Source organism: Pristis pectinata, chromosome 5 (assembly GCF_009764475.1).
Source record: "Pristis pectinata isolate sPriPec2 chromosome 5, sPriPec2.1.pri, whole genome shotgun sequence".
NCBI classification, from domain to species: Eukaryota; Metazoa; Chordata; class Chondrichthyes; order Rhinopristiformes; family Pristidae; genus Pristis; species Pristis pectinata.
In genome coordinates, this window is record NC_067409.1 from 76,233,830 (window position 1) to 76,241,010 (window position 7,181).

Genomic DNA, 7,181 nt, shown 5'->3' on the forward strand with positions numbered 1-7,181 from the left:
TCCCCCCCTTCCCACCCCCCCCTCCCCCCCTTCCCACCCCCCCTCCCCCTCTTCCCCCCCCCTCCCCCTCTTCCCCCCCATTTAGGTAATCTACCTTTTGATTCCTCATACCCAAGTGCATAACCTTGCACTTCTTTGCATTTGCCAGGTTTTCACCCACTCACTCAGTCTATCCATACCCTTTTGCAGAATCACAATGTACTCCTCATCACAACATGCCCTTTCTCCTATTTTCATATCATCAGATTTGGAAGCCTTGCATTTTGTTCTCTCCTCCAGGTCATTAATGTAAATAATAAACAATTGATGGCTAAGAACTGATCCCCAGGGTACGCTGCTAGTGACATCCTTCCAACCTGAAAAGTATCTGTTTATTCCAATTCATTTTTTTTATGACAGCCACTTTTTCCAATCCATGCTAACACATTTCTTCCAATACCATGGGCTCATAATTTATGCACCAAAGTTTTTGTGTGCACCTTGTCAAATGCCTTTTGGAAATCTAAACACTACATCTAGAATTTTCCCTCTATCAACCGTCCCTTTCACATCCACAAAGAATTTGAGCAAATTTGTCAAACATGATTTGTCTTTCATAAAACCATGTTGACTAGGTTTGATTTATATTCAACTTTCCTCTTTGACTCCAGCATTTTGCCAACAAATGTTAAACTAATTGGCCTATAGTTCCCTGCCTTCTGTCTTCCTCCCATTTTGAACAAGGGAGTCATATTGGTTGTTTTCCAATCTTCTGGTACCCTCCTGGAATTAAGTGAATTTTGAAAAATTTCAATCAATGGGTACACTATCTCTGCAGCCACCTCCTTTTAAAGCCTTTGGGAGCAGGCCATCAGATTCCGGTGACTGGTCTACCTTTAGCTCTGTGAATTTCTCCAATACTTTATCCCTCCTGATTGGGATTTTTACATGTTCATCTTTTATTTGAAATTAGCCCATCTGTTATCTGATACTAGCAGTACCCTCCATGGTGAAGACTGATGCAAAACATTGAACATGTATGCCATTTCTTTGTTTTATCGTTATTAATTTGCAGGCCTCATTTTCTAGAGGTCTCACGCCAATCCTAGCTGCTGCCTTCCTATTTACATATCAACAGAAACTCTGTTTGCTTTGACAATATACTCAAGTTTTCTCTCAATCAATTTTTCCCTCGTAAGCTGCTAGATCCAAAAAATGTTCCAATCCTCCGACCTACTACCAGCCCTTACAACTTTGCATGCCCTATTTTTCAATTTAACATTATCCTTGACCACCTTTGTTAACACAGATTTTCTTTCTCATGGAATCTCTCTAATCAGGATAAATTCCTGCTGAGTATTATGGATTAGATGTTTGAATATCTGCTGCTGTTCATCTACTCTTAGATGACCTCTCATCTTATTTTCCCAGTCCACCTTGGACAATTCCAGCTTCATTCCATTATAATTGCCTTTATTTAAGTTGAAGACAGTAATTTTAATCCTGTGATGGTCACCCTCAAACTGCATCTGGAATTTTATCTTGTGGTCACAACCTCCTAGAGGATCTTTAACCATGAGATTTCATTATTACGCATGTCTGTCTAAAACATACTGTTCTAAGAAGCAATCCCTGACTTACTCCATGAATCCTCCTACAATATCCTTGCCATATTGGTTTGTCCTATCAATATGTAGATTTTAAAATCTCCCATGACAATTGCAGCTACCTTCAAACATGCCCTAGATATTTCCCCATTTATGCTCTGCCCTATCAAGAGGTCACATTTTGGGGGCTTGTATGCCCAACTGTGTCTTTCCCCTACTATTCATAGTTGCAACCCAAACAGATTCTACATTACCATCCACTGCTGCCATATCATGACTCAGCACTGTCCTGATACCTTCCTGGATTTACAGTGCTCCCCTAACTCCTTTCCCTTTTGGCTTGTTCTTTTGGAGGCTGTAATATTGAGCACCCAGTCCTGGTCAATCTGCAACCACATCTCCATGTTACATATGGGGTCATACTCACGCTGCTATCTGTGCAGTCAATTCATCTTGTCTTATTGCCAATGCCATGTGTGATCAACTGAAGACTGTTATAGAGGCTAAAGGTGTTCATGCTGAAAATGAAACCATTTCTAATTTTAATACATAGAGGTGTACCCAGTGTGAATAGTCTCTTGTAACCTAACCCCTAACCTGGAGTTTCCTTCAGGCAGCATTTGTAGAGCCAGCAGCTTTCATTCAATGCTGTGAAGTCCAGTGTGCCTTCACTCTATAAATCCCCCTCCTTCCCTCTTTCTTCCCCCCACCCGCCCCCCCCCCCCAAAGAAATCAACAGGGCATGTAGAAAATGCAACAAATTGCTGCCTTCACTCCTGTTGTGTTGCGATTGATATGATATAGATGATAAACATTTGAGTGGCAAATGCCATTCTCTTTGCCTCCCTCTTAATTATGTCCCCTGTTCTGGAAAATGGTCTCAATAGAAACAAAAGTGAAAGAGTGATAGTTTATAATGATGGGCCCATCTTGTCTGAAGCTGAGAACCAGTCTGGTACAGTTTTCCGATAAATGTTGGGCAATGGGAAAAATCCATTTGCAAAAACAGATTAGCAGGAGAACAAATTGTGATAGGGCGATCACATTGCAAGAAATGGCCCAGTCTGCTGCTGCTAGGTCTGGGACTGACTGTTGATGGTTTTTGAGGAACATCATAAAACATTACCTTGTCTCGGTCATAGTAATGATCTGTAAGTATCACATATGAAAATGTCATTTCTAATGTTTATCCTTCACTACCCCATCCAAAGAGTCTTGTTTTGCAAGCAACAACAGTATTGTAAATCTACTGCAGAAGGAGAACTCCCAAACCCTGCAAACATTTTGTGATTCTGCTGCACAGACCAGTCTTTCAAAATTACTTAGTTATTAGTGGCAGGGATGTGGAAAAACCCCTTTCTATTTTATACATAATGTTTAAATAGGCTTCTGACTAAACTCCTTATCCAGTGCTTGTAAAATAAAAAGTGAAAGCTTGAATTTTCTGGACTTCAGGTTCTGTGGAAGGGTCGCTGAGTTACTGACTTTATAAGGAGTGGGCTGCATTGGTTATTTCTGGCTTTTCTGGAAGAATTATGACATTTCTATTTGCTGATAATGTTGTCTTGCTGGTGAATTACCTGAGAAATGATATACTTTACCTATTACCTTGATCAATGAGTTAATATATTAAAAGGATCTCCTAAAAGTAGTTTTGCATGCATGAAAAGGACATCTGTGAGATATTAAATGGTTAAGGTTGTTAATGTAATTTAAGTGAACATTTTTTAAAAAAATGTAAAGGCCTGCTTGACTGTAGAATTAAGACCCTATAACACATGCTATTTATATGTATCAATAACTAAGCAAATCATTCCAAACTGAAAGTACTGAGCCATACAAAGCCCTCATGTTGTACCAGAATTATACATTTGATACAACCCAATACATACACTCTGATCCCTTCAAGTTCAGTAGCCAGACTCTGAAATGAAGATGGTCACCTTAAATTTACAGCTCAAACTTCCGGTTAACCATCCATTAATTATTTATTCTTTAACAAAACCTTGGTTCACATGGGAAAGACAGAAAATATCTAGGCGGCCTTGGTATTTCAGGGTTTTTAAGTTCCCTGTTATGTACCGTCTATTCTGTTACATATATACCAAGTCCTTCTTCTTTGAAGACACAATTCAAAGGTTACTGGAAAGTACTGCTAAAGCTTCAGAACTCTTGATTCTAACATGTTTCTAAATAAAGTAATTCAAATATTGTACTACTAGATGCTTCCTGTGAATTTCTGCTTCTATGTATTTTATTTCTTGTAAATAAATTTAGCTATTATGTTTATCTGCATTGAAATATTTATTACTTGTCAAAGCAAATGGGGAAGCATGGGCAGCACAATAACAAAAGTAAGCTTCTTGTTATTTTACTTCATGATTGCTTGTTGTGACACTTTATAGGGTTAAGATCCCAATCACTCTCACAATGGTTACAGCGTGAAAGGAGGCCATTTGGCTCAGAGTCCACATTGGTTATACTGTATGTAAAAGCAATCCAGGTAAGGTCAATTAAATAAGGATCTAACTATTTAGTAGATAGCAATGCAGAAGAGCCACTGCAGAATCAATATTAACCCAATACATCTGCAGTGAAACTCGCGTTCAGATGTACAGTAGCTCTGGTATTAGACTGGATAGAAATTAGTAATGAAAAACATATCAAACTGTCTGGAAGTACTGTAGGAAATCTGGATATACTTCAAAGCATCTGTAGATTCTCAAGATGGGCTAATGGAACATGTCTAGAAGGGTTTGAGACAGTGGAGGATCTGGAGTTATTGAGAGTGTCTAGAAAGCAGGGCTCTAGAAGTGAGGAAGGTGTGGAAGTGCTGAAGAAGCTGGAGGGAGGAGTTGGGAGGACAACAATGTCTGGATGAAGTGAAAGGTCTGTTGGTAATAAGAATATCAGATACATGGAGGTGCTGAGGATGCACGAGTTACTTGGGATGGTTTGGAACCTGCAGAGGGGGGCCAAGTAATACAGAGGTCTGGAAATCTTTGAGAGAGCCTTGGGATTCTATTAGAAGTGTAGAGAGATCGTGGAATGTTTGTAGATGCTTAAGAGAGAGCAGATACATTGAGAAGGTGCTGGGGATAATCTGGCCAAACTGAACTAATGAGGCACAGTGTAGAGTTTGGAGACTGGCAACATGAGGGAGGGTCTGCTTGCATTGCAAAGGGCTGGTAAGCATCACGGAGGATCTAGGCACACTGAGATATGGGCAAGTTTCTGTGATATGGTGGAGATGGGGGCTACTGAGGAGAAACTGGATGCAGTGCACAGGGCCAATCAGCATCACAGAGGGTCTGGAGGATCTCGGCACATGAGAGCATTGATGATACTGAAGAGGATCTGAATGGGAGGTAGCCCCATCAGGGTCTAGAAACACCCTGGTGCCACTGGGGATGTAAGGTGGCATGTAGAGATTCTATAGACGGTGAGGATAGTCTTGCTGAACATGAGCTGGAGGTGCTGGGGAGGAACTAGAACATCTAGAGATTTTGTACATTTAATATGGAGGCACTGGGTTACATCTGGAGGTACTGTGGTGTGCCTAGATGCATCACAGAAGACCAGGCAGTAATGAGCCACCCCTGGTGGCAAGAGATGGTCTGAGGAGGTTCAGGGAAGGGTCTGAAGACCAGGGAGAACCTGACCATATTGCAGGAGGAGATGGAGACACTTAAAGTTGGTGACCTTTTGGGGTCACAGAAGAGGCGCTGTATCAGCAGTGAATTGTGGAACCAGATTCAATAATAACATCAGAAGTGAGTAGGCTATGAAGTGCAAGAGAGAGTATTTCACAGGGTGGGGAGCTAGGACTAATCACAATCTCTCAAAAAGCTAATGCAAGAAGTACAGATGGTCTCGTCTGTGTTGTCATTCTGGGATGCTATGGGTCTGTTGATCACAGCTTCTAATCTTGTTTGTCTTTGATGATGATGATGGGAGTGCCAATCTCAGCTGCATTGGATCTCATGGCTCTAGGTTCTCTCTGAGTGGGTCATGTTAATTTGGGAAATCAAGGAAATGGCTTTTATAAAAACTACTTGCAATTGCATTAGAAGTTATGGAGAAAAGCTCTCCATCTCATATTTACATTGAACACTTGTACTTTGCTTAGCACTCAGGATATGTTCCCAGAATGACAGCATTAATGGAATCAGCACCAAAAGAGGTCATTAAGAGGTACGGAAGCCTGAAGTCCCAGACCACCAGGTTCAAGAACAGCTACTTCCCTTCAAATATTCATTTCTTGAACCAACCTGCACAACCCTAATCTCTGCCTTGGTACAGCAACACTATGACCACTTTGCACTACAATGGACTTTATGCAAGAAAGAACACAATTAGAACAAAATAAAAATAATGTTGTACAAGTTATGTTAATTATGCTTTTCTTCTGAATGTGTGTATCAGATGCCATGTGTGGGTGATGCTGCTGCAAGTAAATTTTTCATTGCACCTGTGCATACATGTACTCATACATATGACAATAAACTCGACTTTGTCTTTGAGGTGTGTTACTGAGAGCACTACTGTGTCAAGAACCTGGCACAAACACCTACCTACTGCTGTGCTATGAATCTAGAGCAAACCAATGAATTTCTGGGGAATGTTAATGGGTATGAAGGAGAAGTTACAAGAACTAAGGGTGGGAATGGGATTAGCGAGTATGCACTTGAGTGGGTGTAGAACTGATGGGCTGAATGACCCCCTTCTGTGTTGTTATGAAATGTGGAAGAGTTGACAATGGCCATGAGAGAGGAGGGTAGAAATTAGCAACAAAATTGAAGTTCTGCATTTCAGAGTAGGAATGAGAAACAGAATTGAAACAACCATCCATCTACTGGAGAATGGGTAAGGGGAGGACCAGAGAAGGATTGAAACAAAGGATGTTCCACAAATCCCACAAGAAATGGGCATAGTTTGCACACCTATAGCCTGTGTGGTTAAAAATGACTCGTGGTACAATAATTCATTTGATGTGATGTGCTTTGAAATAAGTTCAAATGTTGGATTATAAATATTTTTAATTCAATTTTTGTTGGAAGTATTTTTACTTGCGTGTCTTTTATGTTTCTCTCTTAATCTTGTAAAATTTCTCAGTGACGTGTTGTGGCTGGGTTACAGGAAGTAGTTGAAGAATTATAATGGAATGCAGGTAACCCCAGGTGTACAGGAAGATGGGAACAAGTGCAGAGCAAAGCTTGTGTACTATTGAGTCTAACCCTACTGGAGACGCAGCTGCCTCTACTTAATTAAAAATGGAACTACAGGTTGTAGATTAATCCCTTGGTCATTTAATTCCTAGGAGCCCCTTCTAATTGAAAGGAAAGTTTTCCACAATGGAATATGGAACAGTACAGGAGAGAAACAGGGCCTACGTCCCACGATGTTTGTGCCAAACATGATGCCAAATTAAACTAAATCTCTTCTGCCTGCACATGATCCATATCCCTCTTTCCTGCATATTCATGTGTCTATCTAAATGTCACTATCATATCTGCTTCCACCATTGCCCCAACAGCCTATTCCAGGCACCTACCACCCTCTGTGTTTAAAAAAAACTTGCCCGACTCATCTCCT

At 40.6% G+C, this 7,181-nt stretch overlaps 1 long non-coding RNA gene across 1 annotated transcript; it reads left to right on the forward strand.

Annotated features, from left to right (window-relative positions):
- The first annotated feature begins 65 nt into the window (after positions 1 to 65).
- LOC127570938 (uncharacterized) lies at positions 66 to 6,107 on the forward strand. The gene is made up of 2 exons (XR_007956426.1): positions 66 to 4,089; positions 5,716 to 6,107. It is a non-coding gene; the product is annotated as an uncharacterized LOC127570938 (long non-coding RNA).
- Positions 6,108 to 7,181: the final 1,074 nt, after the last annotated feature.